Source organism: Schistocerca cancellata, chromosome 6 (assembly GCF_023864275.1).
Source record: "Schistocerca cancellata isolate TAMUIC-IGC-003103 chromosome 6, iqSchCanc2.1, whole genome shotgun sequence".
Classification (NCBI taxonomy): Eukaryota; Metazoa; Arthropoda; class Insecta; order Orthoptera; family Acrididae; genus Schistocerca; species Schistocerca cancellata.
In genome coordinates this window covers 614,699,377-614,717,287 of record NC_064631.1, presented here as the reverse complement: position 1 = coordinate 614,717,287, position 17,911 = coordinate 614,699,377, and the positions used below count along the sequence as shown (strand labels likewise).

Genomic DNA, 17,911 nt, shown 5'->3' with positions numbered 1-17,911 from the left:
CTGTCATATGGCACTCGCGACGTATACGCTGAAATTGAATGTAAAGAATACGTCTTTTGTAGTGGGCGTCGCTCTACTGCAGTGTCACACATGACGAATAAATAGGAAAACAGTAGAACGTCTGTGTAGGGCCATGTTTTTACCTACAGTGTCACTTGGCTGAATGTGTATAAGGCTCTGTGGCATCACTCAACACAGCCAAGTTGTCACACTAGCTGTGTATCTCTAACAAAGCTGACGTATGTCCTCACCTGGGTGACGGTTAAAACGATTTCGCCCCCGGGTGGGCTCGAACCACCAACCTTTCGGTTAACAGCCGAACGCGCTAGCCGATTGCGCCACGGAGGCCTTGACTTGTGCTGTGCATATCAACGCAGTTCGTATACCTTCTGCAGGAATCTCGCAGAATGGTAGCATCTGCTTACGCCTCTTCACATGGATAAAATGCATGCACACTGTAGCGACGCTCGTAAACGAATGACATCGCCAAGCATGACATTATACTACAAAATGCATACAAACCACTGTTCTCCCTATGCAATCAGAAAACCTCTGAGGCCAGTAGGATACTTGTTATAGGTTGTAGAACATCCCTTCCATTCAGTGTACTGCCATGTGTTAGATGCTGCTCGCGATAGCTCCGCTCCTTGCGGGAAGGTTAAAAAAATGAATGCCTTCTGTGAGGTTCGAACTCACGACCCCTGGTTTACGAGACCAGTGCTCTACCACTGAGCTAAGAAGGCGGCAGCTGCGCGTTTGTGAGCTATCCCCGAATTGTCACTTCATCATACTGAATCTTGCAGCCCTCGACCAGATAACGGATTTGGCACACAGCTGCTGCTGCTGCTGGGGGTGTCCACATTGCCGTTTTCCAAATCTCTTGACTGTTTCGCCCTTACGATCGACGACGAGCGTCGTGCCACCAAACGTTTGCGGTCTGCACAATCTTGACCTAGTGCACAGTTTGTTGGATTGCGTGGCTCGACTGCGAAATGCGCCTTTCGGCTCCTCTCTCTGGCTGCAGTATGCTGTTGTCCACAGTGGCACTGGCGTTGCCCATGGGGCTTCATGTAAGGCGACTGCACGTCGCTCGGCCAGCAGCGGCCTACTGCAGACCGACACTTAAGAGACACCAAATAGAAATCGACATCGAGAGACAGGCCCTGTCATATGGCACTCGCGACGTATACGCTGAAATTGAATGTAAAGAATACGTCTTTTGTAGTGGGCGTCGCTCTACTGCAGTGTCACACATGACGAATAAATAGGAAAACAGTAGAACGTCTGTGTAGGGCCATGTTTTTACCTACAGTGTCACTTGGCTGAATGTGTATAAGGCTCTGTGGCATCACTCAACACAGCCAAGTTGTCACACTAGCTGTGTATCTCTAACAAAGCTGACGTATGTCCTCACCTGGGTGACGGTTAAAACGATTTCGCCCCCGGGTGGGCTCGAACCACCAACCTTTCGGTTAACAGCCGAACGCGCTAGCCGATTGCGCCACGGAGGCCTTGACTAGTGCTGTGCATATCAACGCAGTTCGTATACCTTCTGCAGGAATCTCGCAGAATGGTAGCATCTGCTTACGCCTCTTCACATGGATAAAATGCATGCACACTGTAGCGACGCTCGTAAACGAATGACATCGCCAAGCATGACATTATACTACAAAATACATACAAACCACTGTTCTCCCTACGCAATCAGAAAACCTCTGAGGCCAGTAGGATACTTGTTATAGGTTGTAGAACATCCCTTCCATTCAGTGTACTGCCATGTGTTAGATGCTGCTCGCGATAGCTCCGCTCCTTGCGGGAAGGTTAAAAAAATGAATGCCTTCTGTGAGGTTCGAACTCACGACCCCTGGTTTACGAGACCAGTGCTCTACCACTGAGCTAAGAAGGCGGCAGCTGCGCGTTTGTGAGCTATCCCCGAATTGTCACTTCATCATACTGAATCTTGCAGCCCTCGACCAGATAACGGATTTGGCACACAGCTGCTGCTGCTGCTGGGGGTGTCCACATTGCCGTTTTCCAAATCTCTTGACTGTTTCGCCCTTACGATCGACGACGAGCGTCGTGCCACCAAACGTTTGCGGTCTGCACAATCTTGACCTAGTGCACAGTTTGTTGGATTGCGTGGCTCGACTGCGAAATGCGCCTTTCGGCTCCTCTCTCTGGCTGCAGTATGCTGTTGTCCACAGTGGCACTGGCGTTGCCCATGGGGCTTCATGTAAGACGACTGCACGTCGCTCGGCCAGCAGCGGCCTACTGCAGACCGACACTTAAGAGACACCAAATAGAAATCGACATCGAGAGACAGGCCCTGTCATATGGCACTCGCGACGTATACGCTGAAATTGAATGTAAAGAATACGTCTTTTGTAGTGGGCGTCGCTCTACTGCAGTGTCACACATGACGAATAAATAGGAAAACAGTAGAACGTCTGTGTAGGGCCATGTTTTTACCTACAGTGTCACTTGGCTGAATGTGTATAAGGCTCTGTGGCATCACTCAACACAGCCAAGTTGTCACACTAGCTGTGTATCTCTAACAAAGCTGACGTATGTCCTCACCTGGGTGACGGTTAAAACGATTTCGCCCCCGGGTGGGCTCGAACCACCAACCTTTCGGTTAACAGCCGAACGCGCTAGCCGATTGCGCCACGGAGGCCTTGACTTGTGCTGTGCATATCAACGCAGTTCGTATACCTTCTGCAGGAATCTCGCAGAATGGTAGCATCTGCTTACGCCTCTTCACATGGATAAAATGCATGCACACTGTAGCGACGCTCGTAAACGAATGACATCGCCAAGCATGACATTATACTACAAAATGCATACAAACCACTGTTCTCCCTATGCAATCAGAAAACCTCTGAGGCCAGTAGGATACTTGTTATAGGTTGTAGAACATCCCTTCCATTCAGTGTACTGCCATGTGTTAGATGCTGCTCGCGATAGCTCCGCTCCTTGCGGGAAGGTTAAAAAAATGAATGCCTTCTGTGAGGTTCGAACTCACGACCCCTGGTTTACGAGACCAGTGCTCTACCACTGAGCTAAGAAGGCGGCAGCTGCGCGTTTGTGAGCTATCCCCGAATTGTCACTTCATCATACTGAATCTTGCAGCCCTCGACCAGATAACGGATTTGGCACACAGCTGCTGCTGCTGCTGGGGGTGTCCACATTGCCGTTTTCCAAATCTCTTGACTGTTTCGCCCTTACGATCGACGACGAGCGTCGTGCCACCAAACGTTTGCGGTCTGCACAATCTTGACCTAGTGCACAGTTTGTTGGATTGCGTGGCTCGACTGCGAAATGCGCCTTTCGGCTCCTCTCTCTGGCTGCAGTATGCTGTTGTCCACAGTGGCACTGGCGTTGCCCATGGGGCTTCATGTAAGGCGACTGCACGTCGCTCGGCCAGCAGCGGCCTACTGCAGACCGACACTTAAGAGACACCAAATAGAAATCGACATCGAGAGACAGGCCCTGTCATATGGCACTCGCGACGTATACGCTGAAATTGAATGTAAAGAATACGTCTTTTGTAGTGGGCGTCGCTCTACTGCAGTGTCACACATGACGAATAAATAGGAAAACAGTAGAACGTCTGTGTAGGGCCATGTTTTTACCTACAGTGTCACTTGGCTGAATGTGTATAAGGCTCTGTGGCATCACTCAACACAGCCAAGTTGTCACACTAGCTGTGTATCTCTAACAAAGCTGACGTATGTCCTCACCTGGGTGACGGTTAAAACGATTTCGCCCCCGGGTGGGCTCGAACCACCAACCTTTCGGTTAACAGCCGAACGCGCTAGCCGATTGCGCCACGGAGGCCTTGACTTGTGCTGTGCATATCAACGCAGTTCGTATACCTTCTGCAGGAATCTCGCAGAATGGTAGCATCTGCTTACGCCTCTTCACATGGATAAAATGCATGCACACTGTAGCGACGCTCGTAAACGAATGACATCGCCAAGCATGACATTATACTACAAAATGCATACAAACCACTGTTCTGCCTATGCAATCAGAAAACCTCTGAGGCCAGTAGGATACTTGTTATAGGTTGTAGAACATCCCTTCCATTCAGTGTACTGCCATGTGTTAGATGCTGCTCGCGATAGCTCCGCTCCTTGCGGGAAGGTTAAAAAAATGAATGCCTTCTGTGAGGTTCGAACTCACGACCCCTGGTTTACGAGACCAGTGCTCTACCACTGAGCTAAGAAGGCGGCAGCTGCGCGTTTGTGAGCTATCCCCGAATTGTCACTTCATCATACTGAATCTTGCAGCCCTCGACCAGATAACGGATTTGGCACACAGCTGCTGCTGCTGCTGGGGGTGTCCACATTGCCGTTTTCCAAATCTCTTGACTGTTTCGCCCTTACGATCGACGACGAGCGTCGTGCCACCAAACGTTTGCGGTCTGCACAATCTTGACCTAGTGCACAGTTTGTTGGATTGCGTGGCTCGACTGCGAAATGCGCCTTTCGGCTCCTCTGTCTGGCTGCAGTATGCTGTTGTCCACAGTGGCACTGGCGTTGCCCATGGGGCTTCATGTAAGACGACTGCACGTCGCTCGGCCAGCAGCGGCCTTCTGCAGACCGACACTTAAGAGACACCAAATAGAAATCGACATCGAGAGACAGGCCCTGTCATATGGCACTCGCGACGTATACGCTGAAATTGAATGTAAAGAATACGTCTTTTGTAGTGGGCGTCGCTCTACTGCAGTGTCACACATGACGAATAAATAGGAAAACAGTAGAACGTCTGTGTAGGGCCATGTTTTTACCTACAGTGTCACTTGGCTGAATGTGTATAAGGCTCTGTGGCATCACTCAACACAGCCAAGTTGTCACACTAGCTGTGTATCTCTAACAAAGCTGACGTATGTCCTCACCTGGGTGACGGTTAAAACGATTTCGCCCCCGGGTGGGCTCGAACCACCAACCTTTCGGTTAACAGCCGAACGCGCTAGCCGATTGCGCCACGGAGGCCTTGACTTGTGCTGTGCATATCAACGCAGTTCGTATACCTTCTGCAGGAATCTCGCAGAATGGTAGCATCTGCTTACGCCTCTTCACATGGATAAAATGCATGCACACTGTAGCGACGCTCGTAAACGAATGACATCGCCAAGCATGACATTATACTACAAAATGCATACAAACCACTGTTCTCCCTATGCAATCAGAAAACCTCTGAGGCCAGTAGGATACTTGTTATAGGTTGTAGAACATCCCTTCCATTCAGTGTACTGCCATGTGTTAGATGCTGCTCGCGATAGCTCCGCTCCTTGCGGGAAGGTTAAAAAAATGAATGCCTTCTGTGAGGTTCGAACTCACGACCCCTGGTTTACGAGACCAGTGCTCTACCACTGAGCTAAGAAGGCGGCAGCTGCGCGTTTGTGAGCTATCCCCGAATTGTCACTTCATCATACTGAATCTTGCAGCCCTCGACCAGATAACGGATTTGGCACACAGCTGCTGCTGCTGCTGGGGGTGTCCACATTGCCGTTTTCCAAATCTCTTGACTGTTTCGCCCTTACGATCGACGACGAGCGTCGTGCCACCAAACGTTTGCGGTCTGCACAATCTTGACCTAGTGCACAGTTTGTTGGATTGCGTGGCTCGACTGCGAAATGCGCCTTTCGGCTCCTCTCTCTGGCTGCAGTATGCTGTTGTCCACAGTGGCACTGGCGTTGCCCATGGGGCTTCATGTAAGGCGACTGCACGTCGCTCGGCCAGCAGCGGCCTACTGCAGACCGACACTTAAGAGACACCAAATAGAAATCGACATCGAGAGACAGGCCCTGTCATATGGCACTCGCGACGTATACGCTGAAATTGAATGTAAAGAATACGTCTTTTGTAGTGGGCGTCGCTCTACTGCAGTGTCACACATGACGAATAAATAGGAAAACAGTAGAACGTCTGTGTAGGGCCATGTTTTTACCTACAGTGTCACTTGGCTGAATGTGTATAAGGCTCTGTGGCATCACTCAACACAGCCAAGTTGTCACACTAGCTGTGTATCTCTAACAAAGCTGACGTATGTCCTCACCTGGGTGACGGTTAAAACGATTTCGCCCCCGGGTGGGCTCGAACCACCAACCTTTCGGTTAACAGCCGAACGCGCTAGCCGATTGCGCCACGGAGGCCTTGACTTGTGCTGTGCATATCAACGCAGTTCGTATACCTTCTGCAGGAATCTCGCAGAATGGTAGCATCTGCTTACGCCTCTTCACATGGATAAAATGCATGCACACTGTAGCGACGCTCGTAAACGAATGACATCGCCAAGCATGACATTATACTACAAAATGCATACAAACCACTGTTCTGCCTATGCAATCAGAAAACCTCTGAGGCCAGTAGGATACTTGTTATAGGTTGTAGAACATCCCTTCCATTCAGTGTACTGCCATGTGTTAGATGCTGCTCGCGATAGCTCCGCTCCTTGCGGGAAGGTTAAAAAAATGAATGCCTTCTGTGAGGTTCGAACTCACGACCCCTGGTTTACGAGACCAGTGCTCTACCACTGAGCTAAGAAGGCGGCAGCTGCGCGTTTGTGAGCTATCCCCGAATTGTCACTTCATCATACTGAATCTTGCAGCCCTCGACCAGATAACGGATTTGGCACACAGCTGCTGCTGCTGCTGGGGGTGTCCACATTGCCGTTTTCCAAATCTCTTGACTGTTTCGCCCTTACGATCGACGACGAGCGTCGTGCCACCAAACGTTTGCGGTCTGCACAATCTTGACCTAGTGCACAGTTTGTTGGATTGCGTGGCTCGACTGCGAAATGCGCCTTTCGGCTCCTCTGTCTGGCTGCAGTATGCTGTTGTCCACAGTGGCACTGGCGTTGCCCATGGGGCTTCATGTAAGACGACTGCACGTCGCTCGGCCAGCAGCGGCCTTCTGCAGACCGACACTTAAGAGACACCAAATAGAAATCGACATCGAGAGACAGGCCCTGTCATATGGCACTCGCGACGTATACGCTGAAATTGAATGTAAAGAATACGTCTTTTGTAGTGGGCGTCGCTCTACTGCAGTGTCACACATGACGAATAAATAGGAAAACAGTAGAACGTCTGTGTAGGGCCATGTTTTTACCTACAGTGTCACTTGGCTGAATGTGTATAAGGCTCTGTGGCATCACTCAACACAGCCAAGTTGTCACACTAGCTGTGTATCTCTAACAAAGCTGACGTATGTCCTCACCTGGGTGACGGTTAAAACGATTTCGCCCCCGGGTGGGCTCGAACCACCAACCTTTCGGTTAACAGCCGAACGCGCTAGCCGATTGCGCCACGGAGGCCTTGACTTGTGCTGTGCATATCAACGCAGTTCGTATACCTTCTGCAGGAATCTCGCAGAATGGTAGCATCTGCTTACGCCTCTTCACATGGATAAAATGCATGCACACTGTAGCGACGCTCGTAAACGAATGACATCGCCAAGCATGACATTATACTACAAAATGCATACAAACCACTGTTCTCCCTATGCAATCAGAAAACCTCTGAGGCCAGTAGGATACTTGTTATAGGTTGTAGAACATCCCTTCCATTCAGTGTACTGCCATGTGTTAGATGCTGCTCGCGATAGCTCCGCTCCTTGCGGGAAGGTTAAAAAAATGAATGCCTTCTGTGAGGTTCGAACTCACGACCCCTGGTTTACGAGACCAGTGCTCTACCACTGAGCTAAGAAGGCGGCAGCTGCGCGTTTGTGAGCTATCCCCGAATTGTCACTTCATCATACTGAATCTTGCAGCCCTCGACCAGATAACGGATTTGGCACACAGCTGCTGCTGCTGCTGGGGGTGTCCACATTGCCGTTTTCCAAATCTCTTGACTGTTTCGCCCTTACGATCGACGACGAGCGTCGTGCCACCAAACGTTTGCGGTCTGCACAATCTTGACCTAGTGCACAGTTTGTTGGATTGCGTGGCTCGACTGCGAAATGCGCCTTTCGGCTCCTCTCTCTGGCTGCCGTATGCTGTTGTCCACAGTGGCACTGGCGTTGCCCATGGGGCTTCATGTAAGGCGACTGCACGTCGCTCGGCCAGCAGCGGCCTACTGCAGACCGACACTTAAGAGACACCAAATAGAAATCGACATCGAGAGACAGGCCCTGTCATATGGCACTCGCGACGTATACGCTGAAATTGAATGTAAAGAATACGTCTTTTGTAGTGGGCGTCGCTCTACTGCAGTGTCACACATGACGAATAAATAGGAAAACAGTAGAACGTCTGTGTAGGGCCATGTTTTTACCTACAGTGTCACTTGGCTGAATGTGTATAAGGCTCTGTGGCATCACTCAACACAGCCAAGTTGTCACACTAGCTGTGTATCTCTAACAAAGCTGACGTATGTCCTCACCTGGGTGACGGTTAAAACGATTTCGCCCCCGGGTGGGCTCGAACCACCAACCTTTCGGTTAACAGCCGAACGCGCTAGCCGATTGCGCCACGGAGGCCTTGACTTGTGCTGTGCATATCAACGCAGTTCGTATACCTTCTGCAGGAATCTCGCAGAATGGTAGCATCTGCTTACGCCTCTTCACATGGATAAAATGCATGCACACTGTAGCGACGCTCGTAAACGAATGACATCGCCAAGCATGACATTATACTACAAAATGCATACAAACCACTGTTCTCCCTATGCAATCAGAAAACCTCTGAGGCCAGTAGGATACTTGTTATAGGTTGTAGAACATCCCTTCCATTCAGTGTACTGCCATGTGTTAGATGCTGCTCGCGATAGCTCCGCTCCTTGCGGGAAGGTTAAAAAAATGAATGCCTTCTGTGAGGTTCGAACTCACGACCCCTGGTTTACGAGACCAGTGCTCTACCACTGAGCTAAGAAGGCGGCAGCTGCGCGTTTGTGAGCTATCCCCGAATTGTCACTTCATCATACTGAATCTTGCAGCCCTCGACCAGATAACGGATTTGGCACACAGCTGCTGCTGCTGCTGGGGGTGTCCACATTGCCGTTTTCCAAATCTCTTGACTGTTTCGCCCTTACGATCGACGACGAGCGTCGTGCCACCAAACGTTTGCGGTCTGCACAATCTTGACCTAGTGCACAGTTTGTTGGATTGCGTGGCTCGACTGCGAAATGCGCCTTTCGGCTCCTCTCTCTGGCTGCAGTATGCTGTTGTCCACAGTGGCACTGGCGTTGCCCATGGGGCTTCATGTAAGGCGACTGCACGGCGCTCGGCCAGCAGCGGCCTACTGCAGACCGACACTTAAGAGACACCAAATAGAAATCGACATCGAGAGACAGGCCCTGTCATATGGCACTCGCGACGTATACGCTGAAATTGAATGTAAAGAATACGTCTTTTGTAGTGGGCGTCGCTCTACTGCAGTGTCACACATGACGAATAAATAGGAAAACAGTAGAACGTCTGTGTAGGGCCATGTTTTTACCTACAGTGTCACTTGGCTGAATGTGTATAAGGCTCTGTGGCATCACTCAACACAGCCAAGTTGTCACACTAGCTGTGTATCTCTAACAAAGCTGACGTATGTCCTCACCTGGGTGACGGTTAAAACGATTTCGCCCCCGGGTGGGCTCGAACCACCAACCTTTCGGTTAACAGCCGAACGCGCTAGCCGATTGCGCCACGGAGGCCTTGACTTGTGCTGTGCATATCAACGCAGTTCGTATACCTTCTGCAGGAATCTCGCAGAATGGTAGCATCTGCTTACGCCTCTTCACATGGATAAAATGCATGCACACTGTAGCGACGCTCGTAAACGAATGACATCGCCAAGCATGACATTATACTACAAAATGCATACAAACCACTGTTCTCCCTATGCAATCAGAAAACCTCTGAGGCCAGTAGGATACTTGTTATAGGTTGTAGAACATCCCTTCCATTCAGTGTACTGCCATGTGTTAGATGCTGCTCGCGATAGCTCCGCTCCTTGCGGGAAGGTTAAAAAAATGAATGCCTTCTGTGAGGTTCGAACTCACGACCCCTGGTTTACGAGACCAGTGCTCTACCACTGAGCTAAGAAGGCGGCAGCTGCGCGTTTGTGAGCTATCCCCGAATTGTCACTTCATCATACTGAATCTTGCAGCCCTCGACCAGATAACGGATTTGGCACACAGCTGCTGCTGCTGCTGGGGGTGTCCACATTGCCGTTTTCCAAATCTCTTGACTGTTTCGCCCTTACGATCGACGACGAGCGTCGTGCCACCAAACGTTTGCGGTCTGCACAATCTTGACCTAGTGCACAGTTTGTTGGATTGCGTGGCTCGACTGCGAAATGCGCCTTTCGGCTCCTCTCTCTGGCTGCAGTATGCTGTTGTCCACAGTGGCACTGGCGTTGCCCATGGGGCTTCATGTAAGGCGACTGCACGTCGCTCGGCCAGCAGCGGCCTACTGCAGACCGACACTTAAGAGACACCAAATAGAAATCGACATCGAGAGACAGGCCCTGTCATATGGCACTCGCGACGTATACGCTGAAATTGAATGTAAAGAATACGTCTTTTGTAGTGGGCGTCGCTCTACTGCAGTGTCACACATGACGAATAAATAGGAAAACAGTAGAACGTCTGTGTAGGGCCATGTTTTTACCTACAGTGTCACTTGGCTGAATGTGTATAAGGCTCTGTGGCATCACTCAACACAGCCAAGTTGTCACACTAGCTGTGTATCTCTAACAAAGCTGACGTATGTCCTCACCTGGGTGACGGTTAAAACGATTTCGCCCCCGGGTGGGCTCGAACCACCAACCTTTCGGTTAACAGCCGAACGCGCTGGCCGATTGCGCCACGGAGGCCTTGACTTGTGCTGTGCATATCAACGCAGTTCGTATACCTTCTGCAGGAATCTCGCAGAATGGTAGCATCTGCTTACGCCTCTTCACATGGATAAAATGCATGCACACTGTAGCGACGCTCGTAAACGAATGACATCGCCAAGCATGACATTATACTACAAAATGCATACAAACCACTGTTCTCCCTATGCAATCAGAAAACCTCTGAGGCCAGTAGGATACTTGTTATAGGTTGTAGAACATCCCTTCCATTCAGTGTACTGCCATGTGTTAGATGCTGCTCGCGATAGCTCCGCTCCTTGCGGGAAGGTTAAAAAAATGAATGCCTTCTGTGAGGTTCGAACTCACGACCCCTGGTTTACGAGACCAGTGCTCTACCACTGAGCTAAGAAGGCGGCAGCTGCGCGTTTGTGAGCTATCCCCGAATTGTCACTTCATCATACTGAATCTTGCAGCCCTCGACCAGATAACGGATTTGGCACACAGCTGCTGCTGCTGCTGGGGGTGTCCACATTGCCGTTTTCCAAATCTCTTGACTGTTTCGCCCTTACGATCGACGACGAGCGTCGTGCCACCAAACGTTTGCGGTCTGCACAATCTTGACCTAGTGCACAGTTTGTTGGATTGCGTGGCTCGACTGCGAAATGCGCCTTTCGGCTCCTCTCTCTGGCTGCAGTATGCTGTTGTCCACAGTGGCACTGGCGTTGCCCATGGGGCTTCATGTAAGGCGACTGCACGTCGCTCGGCCAGCAGCGGCCTACTGCAGACCGACACTTAAGAGACACCAAATAGAAATCGACATCGAGAGACAGGCCCTGTCATATGGCACTCGCGACGTATACGCTGAAATTGAATGTAAAGAATACGTCTTTTGTAGTGGGCGTCGCTCTACTGCAGTGTCACACATGACGAATAAATAGGAAAACAGTAGAACGTCTGTGTAGGGCCATGTTTTTACCTACAGTGTCACTTGGCTGAATGTGTATAAGGCTCTGTGGCATCACTCAACACAGCCAAGTTGTCACACTAGCTGTGTATCTCTAACAAAGCTGACGTATGTCCTCACCTGGGTGACGGTTAAAACGATTTCGCCCCCGGGTGGGCTCGAACCACCAACCTTTCGGTTAACAGCCGAACGCGCTAGCCGATTGCGCCACGGAGGCCTTGACTTGTGCTGTGCATATCAACGCAGTTCGTATACCTTCTGCAGGAATCTCGCAGAATGGTAGCATCTGCTTACGCCTCTTCACATGGATAAAATGCATGCACACTGTAGCGACGCTCGTAAACGAATGACATCGCCAAGCATGACATTATACTACAAAATGCATACAAACCACTGTTCTCCCTATGCAATCAGAAAACCTCTGAGGCCAGTAGGATACTTGTTATAGGTTGTAGAACATCCCTTCCATTCAGTGTACTGCCATGTGTTAGATGCTGCTCGCGATAGCTCCGCTCCTTGCGGGAAGGTTAAAAAAATGAATGCCTTCTGTGAGGTTCGAACTCACGACCCCTGGTTTACGAGACCAGTGCTCTACCACTGAGCTAAGAAGGCGGCAGCTGCGCGTTTGTGAGCTATCCCCGAATTGTCACTTCATCATACTGAATCTTGCAGCCCTCGACCAGATAACGGATTTGGCACACAGCTGCTGCTGCTGCTGGGGGTGTCCACATTGCCGTTTTCCAAATCTCTTGACTGTTTCGCCCTTACGATCGACGACGAGCGTCGTGCCACCAAACGTTTGCGGTCTGCACAATCTTGACCTAGTGCACAGTTTGTTGGATTGCGTGGCTCGACTGCGAAATGCGCCTTTCGGCTCCTCTCTCTGGCTGCAGTATGCTGTTGTCCACAGTGGCACTGGCGTTGCCCATGGGGCTTCATGTAAGGCGACTGCACGGCGCTCGGCCAGCAGCGGCCTACTGCAGACCGACACTTAAGAGACACCAAATAGAAATCGACATCGAGAGACAGGCCCTGTCATATGGCACTCGCGACGTATACGCTGAAATTGAATGTAAAGAATACGTCTTTTGTAGTGGGCGTCGCTCTACTGCAGTGTCACACATGACGAATAAATAGGAAAACAGTAGAACGTCTGTGTAGGGCCATGTTTTTACCTACAGTGTCACTTGGCTGAATGTGTATAAGGCTCTGTGGCATCACTCAACACAGCCAAGTTGTCACACTAGCTGTGTATCTCTAACAAAGCTGACGTATGTCCTCACCTGGGTGACGGTTAAAACGATTTCGCCCCCGGGTGGGCTCGAACCACCAACCTTTCGGTTAACAGCCGAACGCGCTAGCCGATTGCGCCACGGAGGCCTTGACTTGTGCTGTGCATATCAACGCAGTTCGTATACCTTCTGCAGGAATCTCGCAGAATGGTAGCATCTGCTTACGCCTCTTCACATGGATAAAATGCATGCACACTGTAGCGACGCTCGTAAACGAATGACATCGCCAAGCATGACATTATACTACAAAATGCATACAAACCACTGTTCTCCCTATGCAATCAGAAAACCTCTGAGGCCAGTAGGATACTTGTTATAGGTTGTAGAACATCCCTTCCATTCAGTGTACTGCCATGTGTTAGATGCTGCTCGCGATAGCTCCGCTCCTTGCGGGAAGGTTAAAAAAATGAATGCCTTCTGTGAGGTTCGAACTCACGACCCCTGGTTTACGAGACCAGTGCTCTACCACTGAGCTAAGAAGGCGGCAGCTGCGCGTTTGTGAGCTATCCCCGAATTGTCACTTCATCATACTGAATCTTGCAGCCCTCGACCAGATAACGGATTTGGCACACAGCTGCTGCTGCTGCTGGGGGTGTCCACATTGCCGTTTTCCAAATCTCTTGACTGTTTCGCCCTTACGATCGACGACGAGCGTCGTGCCACCAAACGTTTGCGGTCTGCACAATCTTGACCTAGTGCACAGTTTGTTGGATTGCGTGGCTCGACTGCGAAATGCGCCTTTCGGCTCCTCTCTCTGGCTGCAGTATGCTGTTGTCCACAGTGGCACTGGCGTTGCCCATGGGGCTTCATGTAAGGCGACTGCACGTCGCTCGGCCAGCAGCGGCCTACTGCAGACCGACACTTAAGAGACACCAAATAGAAATCGACATCGAGAGACAGGCCCTGTCATATGGCACTCGCGACGTATACGCTGAAATTGAATGTAAAGAATACGTCTTTTGTAGTGGGCGTCGCTCTACTGCAGTGTCACACATGACGAATAAATAGGAAAACAGTAGAACGTCTGTGTAGGGCCATGTTTTTACCTACAGTGTCACTTGGCTGAATGTGTATAAGGCTCTGTGGCATCACTCAACACAGCCAAGTTGTCACACTAGCTGTGTATCTCTAACAAAGCTGACGTATGTCCTCACCTGGGTGACGGTTAAAACGATTTCGCCCCCGGGTGGGCTCGAACCACCAACCTTTCGGTTAACAGCCGAACGCGCTGGCCGATTGCGCCACGGAGGCCTTGACTTGTGCTGTGCATATCAACGCAGTTCGTATACCTTCTGCAGGAATCTCGCAGAATGGTAGCATCTGCTTACGCCTCTTCACATGGATAAAATGCATGCACACTGTAGCGACGCTCGTAAACGAATGACATCGCCAAGCATGACATTATACTACAAAATGCATACAAACCACTGTTCTCCCTATGCAATCAGAAAACCTCTGAGGCCAGTAGGATACTTGTTATAGGTTGTAGAACATCCCTTCCATTCAGTGTACTGCCATGTGTTAGATGCTGCTCGCGATAGCTCCGCTCCTTGCGGGAAGGTTAAAAAAATGAATGCCTTCTGTGAGGTTCGAACTCACGACCCCTGGTTTACGAGACCAGTGCTCTACCACTGAGCTAAGAAGGCGGCAGCTGCGCGTTTGTGAGCTATCCCCGAATTGTCACTTCATCATACTGAATCTTGCAGCCCTCGACCAGATAACGGATTTGGCACACAGCTGCTGCTGCTGCTGGGGGTGTCCACATTGCCGTTTTCCAAATCTCTTGACTGTTTCGCCCTTACGATCGACGACGAGCGTCGTGCCACCAAACGTTTGCGGTCTGCACAATCTTGACCTAGTGCACAGTTTGTTGGATTGCGTGGCTCGACTGCGAAATGCGCCTTTCGGCTCCTCTCTCTGGCTGCAGTATGCTGTTGTCCACAGTGGCACTGGCGTTGCCCATGGGGCTTCATGTAAGGCGACTGCACGTCGCTCGGCCAGCAGCGGCCTACTGCAGACCGACACTTAAGAGACACCAAATAGAAATCGACATCGAGAGACAGGCCCTGTCATATGGCACTCGCGACGTATACGCTGAAATTGAATGTAAAGAATACGTCTTTTGTAGTGGGCGTCGCTCTACTGCAGTGTCACACATGACGAATAAATAGGAAAACAGTAGAACGTCTGTGTAGGGCCATGTTTTTACCTACAGTGTCACTTGGCTGAATGTGTATAAGGCTCTGTGGCATCACTCAACACAGCCAAGTTGTCACACTAGCTGTGTATCTCTAACAAAGCTGACGTATGTCCTCACCTGGGTGACGGTTAAAACGATTTCGCCCCCGGGTGGGCTCGAACCACCAACCTTTCGGTTAACAGCCGAACGCGCTAGCCGATTGCGCCACGGAGGCCTTGACTTGTGCTGTGCATATCAACGCAGTTCGTATACCTTCTGCAGGAATCTCGCAGAATGGTAGCATCTGCTTACGCCTCTTCACATGGATAAAATGCATGCACACTGTAGCGACGCTCGTAAACGAATGACATCGCCAAGCATGACATTATACTACAAAATGCATACAAACCACTGTTCTCCCTATGCAATCAGAAAACCTCTGAGGCCAGTAGGATACTTGTTATAGGTTGTAGAACATCCCTTCCATTCAGTGTACTGCCATGTGTTAGATGCTGCTCGCGATAGCTCCGCTCCTTGCGGGAAGGTTAAAAAAATGAATGCCTTCTGTGAGGTTCGAACTCACGACCCCTGGTTTACGAGACCAGTGCTCTACCACTGAGCTAAGAAGGCGGCAGCTGCGCGTTTGTGAGCTATCCCCGAATTGTCACTTCATCATACTGAATCTTGCAGCCCTCGACCAGATAACGGATTTGGCACACAGCTGCTGCTGCTGCTGGGGGTGTCCACATTGCCGTTTTCCAAATCTCTTGACTGTTTCGCCCTTACGATCGACGACGAGCGTCGTGCCACCAAACGTTTGCGGTCTGCACAATCTTGACCTAGTGCACAGTTTGTTGGATTGCGTGGCTCGACTGCGAAATGCGCCTTTCGGCTCCTCTCTCTGGCTGCAGTATGCTGTTGTCCACAGTGGCACTGGCGTTGCCCATGGGGCTTCATGTAAGGCGACTGCACGTCGCTCGGCCAGCAGCGGCCTACTGCAGACCGACACTTAAGAGACACCAAATAGAAATCGACATCGAGAGACAGGCCCTGTCATATGGCACTCGCGACGTATACGCTGAAATTGAATGTAAAGAATACGTCTTTTGTAGTGGGCGTCGCTCTACTGCAGTGTCACACATGACGAATAAATAGGAAAACAGTAGAACGTCTGTGTAGGGCCATGTTTTTACCTACAGTGTCACTTGGCTGAATGTGTATAAGGCTCTGTGGCATCACTCAACACAGCCAAGTTGTCACACTAGCTGTGTATCTCTAACAAAGCTGACGTATGTCCTCACCTGGGTGACGGTTAAAACGATTTCGCCCCCGGGTGGGCTCGAACCACCAACCTTTCGGTTAACAGCCGAACGCGCTAGCCGATTGCGCCACGGAGGCCTTGACTTGTGCTGTGCATATCAACGCAGTTCGTATACCTTCTGCAGGAATCTCGCAGAATGGTAGCATCTGCTTACGCCTCTTCACATGGATAAAATGCATGCACACTGTAGCGACGCTCGTAAACGAATGACATCGCCAAGCATGACATTATACTACAAAATGCATACAAACCACTGTTCTCCCTATGCAATCAGAAAACCTCTGAGGCCAGTAGGATACTTGTTATAGGTTGTAGAACATCCCTTCCATTCAGTGTACTGCCATGTGTTAGATGCTGCTCGCGATAGCTCCGCTCCTTGCGGGAAGGTTAAAAAAATGAATGCCTTCTGTGAGGTTCGAACTCACGACCCCTGGTTTACGAGACCAGTGCTCTACCACTGAGCTAAGAAGGCGGCAGCTGCGCGTTTGTGAGCTATCCCCGAATTGTCACTTCATCATACTGAATCTTGCAGCCCTCGACCAGATAACGGATTTGGCACACAGCTGCTGCTGCTGCTGGGGGTGTCCACATTGCCGTTTTCCAAATCTCTTGACTGTTTCGCCCTTACGATCGACGACGAGCGTCGTGCCACCAAACGTTTGCGGTCTGCACAATCTTGACCTAGTGCACAGTTTGTTGGATTGCGTGGCTCGACTGCGAAATGCGCCTTTCGGCTCCTCTCTCTGGCTGCAGTATGCTGTTGTCCACAGTGGCACTGGCGTTGCCCATGGGGCTTCATGTAAGGCGACTGCACGTCGCTCGGCCAGCAGCGGCCTACTGCAGACCGACACTTAAGAGACACCAAATAGAAATCGACATCGAGAGACAGGCCCTGTCATATGGCACTCGCGACGTATACGCTGAAATTGAATGTAAAGAATACGTCTTTTGTAGTGGGCGTCGCTCTACTGCAGTGTCACACATGACGAATAAATAGGAAAACAGTAGAACGTCTGTGTAGGGCCATGTTTTTACCTACAGTGTCACTTGGCTGAATGTGTATAAGGCTCTGTGGCATCACTCAACACAGCCAAGTTGTCACACTAGCTGTGTATCTCTAACAAAGCTGACGTATGTCCTCACCTGGGTGACGGTTAAAACGATTTCGCCCCCGGGTGGGCTCGAACCACCAACCTTTCGGTTAACAGCCGAACGCGCTAGCCGATTGCGCCACGGAGGCCTTGACTTGTGCTGTGCATATCAACGCAGTTCGTATACCTTCTGCAGGAATCTCGCAGAATGGTAGCATCTGCTTACGCCTCTTCACATGGATAAAATGCATGCACACTGTAGCGACG

The 17,911-nt window shown here is 50.5% G+C and overlaps 31 non-coding genes across 31 annotated transcripts; all 31 read right to left on the bottom strand.

Moving 5' to 3' along the window:
* Positions 1-274: 274 nt before the first annotated feature.
* Trnan-guu (transfer RNA asparagine (anticodon GUU)) lies at positions 275-348 on the bottom strand. The gene has a single exon. It is a non-coding gene; the product is annotated as a tRNA-Asn (tRNA).
* Positions 349-671: 323 nt separating this feature from the next.
* Trnat-cgu (transfer RNA threonine (anticodon CGU)) lies at positions 672-743 on the bottom strand. Its single transcript has one exon. It is a non-coding gene; the product is annotated as a tRNA-Thr (tRNA).
* A 694-nt stretch (positions 744-1,437) lies between these two features.
* Positions 1,438-1,511, bottom strand: Trnan-guu (transfer RNA asparagine (anticodon GUU)). Its single transcript has one exon. It is a non-coding gene; the product is annotated as a tRNA-Asn (tRNA).
* Positions 1,512-1,834: 323 nt separating this feature from the next.
* Trnat-cgu (transfer RNA threonine (anticodon CGU)) lies at positions 1,835-1,906 on the bottom strand. The gene has a single exon. It is a non-coding gene; the product is annotated as a tRNA-Thr (tRNA).
* A 694-nt stretch (positions 1,907-2,600) lies between these two features.
* On the bottom strand, positions 2,601-2,674 carry Trnan-guu (transfer RNA asparagine (anticodon GUU)). The gene has a single exon. It is a non-coding gene; the product is annotated as a tRNA-Asn (tRNA).
* A 323-nt stretch (positions 2,675-2,997) lies between these two features.
* Trnat-cgu (transfer RNA threonine (anticodon CGU)) lies at positions 2,998-3,069 on the bottom strand. The gene has a single exon. It is a non-coding gene; the product is annotated as a tRNA-Thr (tRNA).
* A 694-nt stretch (positions 3,070-3,763) lies between these two features.
* Trnan-guu (transfer RNA asparagine (anticodon GUU)) lies at positions 3,764-3,837 on the bottom strand. Its single transcript has one exon. It is a non-coding gene; the product is annotated as a tRNA-Asn (tRNA).
* A 323-nt stretch (positions 3,838-4,160) lies between these two features.
* On the bottom strand, positions 4,161-4,232 carry Trnat-cgu (transfer RNA threonine (anticodon CGU)). Its single transcript has one exon. It is a non-coding gene; the product is annotated as a tRNA-Thr (tRNA).
* A 694-nt stretch (positions 4,233-4,926) lies between these two features.
* Trnan-guu (transfer RNA asparagine (anticodon GUU)) lies at positions 4,927-5,000 on the bottom strand. The gene has a single exon. It is a non-coding gene; the product is annotated as a tRNA-Asn (tRNA).
* A 323-nt stretch (positions 5,001-5,323) lies between these two features.
* Trnat-cgu (transfer RNA threonine (anticodon CGU)) lies at positions 5,324-5,395 on the bottom strand. Its single transcript has one exon. It is a non-coding gene; the product is annotated as a tRNA-Thr (tRNA).
* Positions 5,396-6,089: 694 nt separating this feature from the next.
* Trnan-guu (transfer RNA asparagine (anticodon GUU)) lies at positions 6,090-6,163 on the bottom strand. Its single transcript has one exon. It is a non-coding gene; the product is annotated as a tRNA-Asn (tRNA).
* A 323-nt stretch (positions 6,164-6,486) lies between these two features.
* Positions 6,487-6,558, bottom strand: Trnat-cgu (transfer RNA threonine (anticodon CGU)). Its single transcript has one exon. It is a non-coding gene; the product is annotated as a tRNA-Thr (tRNA).
* A 694-nt stretch (positions 6,559-7,252) lies between these two features.
* Positions 7,253-7,326, bottom strand: Trnan-guu (transfer RNA asparagine (anticodon GUU)). Its single transcript has one exon. It is a non-coding gene; the product is annotated as a tRNA-Asn (tRNA).
* A 323-nt stretch (positions 7,327-7,649) lies between these two features.
* Trnat-cgu (transfer RNA threonine (anticodon CGU)) lies at positions 7,650-7,721 on the bottom strand. Its single transcript has one exon. It is a non-coding gene; the product is annotated as a tRNA-Thr (tRNA).
* A 694-nt stretch (positions 7,722-8,415) lies between these two features.
* Positions 8,416-8,489, bottom strand: Trnan-guu (transfer RNA asparagine (anticodon GUU)). Its single transcript has one exon. It is a non-coding gene; the product is annotated as a tRNA-Asn (tRNA).
* A 323-nt stretch (positions 8,490-8,812) lies between these two features.
* Trnat-cgu (transfer RNA threonine (anticodon CGU)) lies at positions 8,813-8,884 on the bottom strand. Its single transcript has one exon. It is a non-coding gene; the product is annotated as a tRNA-Thr (tRNA).
* A 694-nt stretch (positions 8,885-9,578) lies between these two features.
* On the bottom strand, positions 9,579-9,652 carry Trnan-guu (transfer RNA asparagine (anticodon GUU)). The gene has a single exon. It is a non-coding gene; the product is annotated as a tRNA-Asn (tRNA).
* Positions 9,653-9,975: 323 nt separating this feature from the next.
* Trnat-cgu (transfer RNA threonine (anticodon CGU)) lies at positions 9,976-10,047 on the bottom strand. The gene has a single exon. It is a non-coding gene; the product is annotated as a tRNA-Thr (tRNA).
* Positions 10,048-10,741: 694 nt separating this feature from the next.
* On the bottom strand, positions 10,742-10,815 carry Trnan-guu (transfer RNA asparagine (anticodon GUU)). The gene has a single exon. It is a non-coding gene; the product is annotated as a tRNA-Asn (tRNA).
* Positions 10,816-11,138: 323 nt separating this feature from the next.
* Positions 11,139-11,210, bottom strand: Trnat-cgu (transfer RNA threonine (anticodon CGU)). Its single transcript has one exon. It is a non-coding gene; the product is annotated as a tRNA-Thr (tRNA).
* A 694-nt stretch (positions 11,211-11,904) lies between these two features.
* Positions 11,905-11,978, bottom strand: Trnan-guu (transfer RNA asparagine (anticodon GUU)). The gene has a single exon. It is a non-coding gene; the product is annotated as a tRNA-Asn (tRNA).
* A 323-nt stretch (positions 11,979-12,301) lies between these two features.
* On the bottom strand, positions 12,302-12,373 carry Trnat-cgu (transfer RNA threonine (anticodon CGU)). Its single transcript has one exon. It is a non-coding gene; the product is annotated as a tRNA-Thr (tRNA).
* A 694-nt stretch (positions 12,374-13,067) lies between these two features.
* On the bottom strand, positions 13,068-13,141 carry Trnan-guu (transfer RNA asparagine (anticodon GUU)). Its single transcript has one exon. It is a non-coding gene; the product is annotated as a tRNA-Asn (tRNA).
* A 323-nt stretch (positions 13,142-13,464) lies between these two features.
* Trnat-cgu (transfer RNA threonine (anticodon CGU)) lies at positions 13,465-13,536 on the bottom strand. The gene has a single exon. It is a non-coding gene; the product is annotated as a tRNA-Thr (tRNA).
* A 694-nt stretch (positions 13,537-14,230) lies between these two features.
* Positions 14,231-14,304, bottom strand: Trnan-guu (transfer RNA asparagine (anticodon GUU)). The gene has a single exon. It is a non-coding gene; the product is annotated as a tRNA-Asn (tRNA).
* A 323-nt stretch (positions 14,305-14,627) lies between these two features.
* On the bottom strand, positions 14,628-14,699 carry Trnat-cgu (transfer RNA threonine (anticodon CGU)). The gene has a single exon. It is a non-coding gene; the product is annotated as a tRNA-Thr (tRNA).
* A 694-nt stretch (positions 14,700-15,393) lies between these two features.
* Positions 15,394-15,467, bottom strand: Trnan-guu (transfer RNA asparagine (anticodon GUU)). Its single transcript has one exon. It is a non-coding gene; the product is annotated as a tRNA-Asn (tRNA).
* Positions 15,468-15,790: 323 nt separating this feature from the next.
* Trnat-cgu (transfer RNA threonine (anticodon CGU)) lies at positions 15,791-15,862 on the bottom strand. Its single transcript has one exon. It is a non-coding gene; the product is annotated as a tRNA-Thr (tRNA).
* A 694-nt stretch (positions 15,863-16,556) lies between these two features.
* On the bottom strand, positions 16,557-16,630 carry Trnan-guu (transfer RNA asparagine (anticodon GUU)). The gene has a single exon. It is a non-coding gene; the product is annotated as a tRNA-Asn (tRNA).
* Positions 16,631-16,953: 323 nt separating this feature from the next.
* Trnat-cgu (transfer RNA threonine (anticodon CGU)) lies at positions 16,954-17,025 on the bottom strand. The gene has a single exon. It is a non-coding gene; the product is annotated as a tRNA-Thr (tRNA).
* Positions 17,026-17,719: 694 nt separating this feature from the next.
* Trnan-guu (transfer RNA asparagine (anticodon GUU)) lies at positions 17,720-17,793 on the bottom strand. The gene has a single exon. It is a non-coding gene; the product is annotated as a tRNA-Asn (tRNA).
* Between the last annotated feature and the right edge of the window lie 118 nt (positions 17,794-17,911).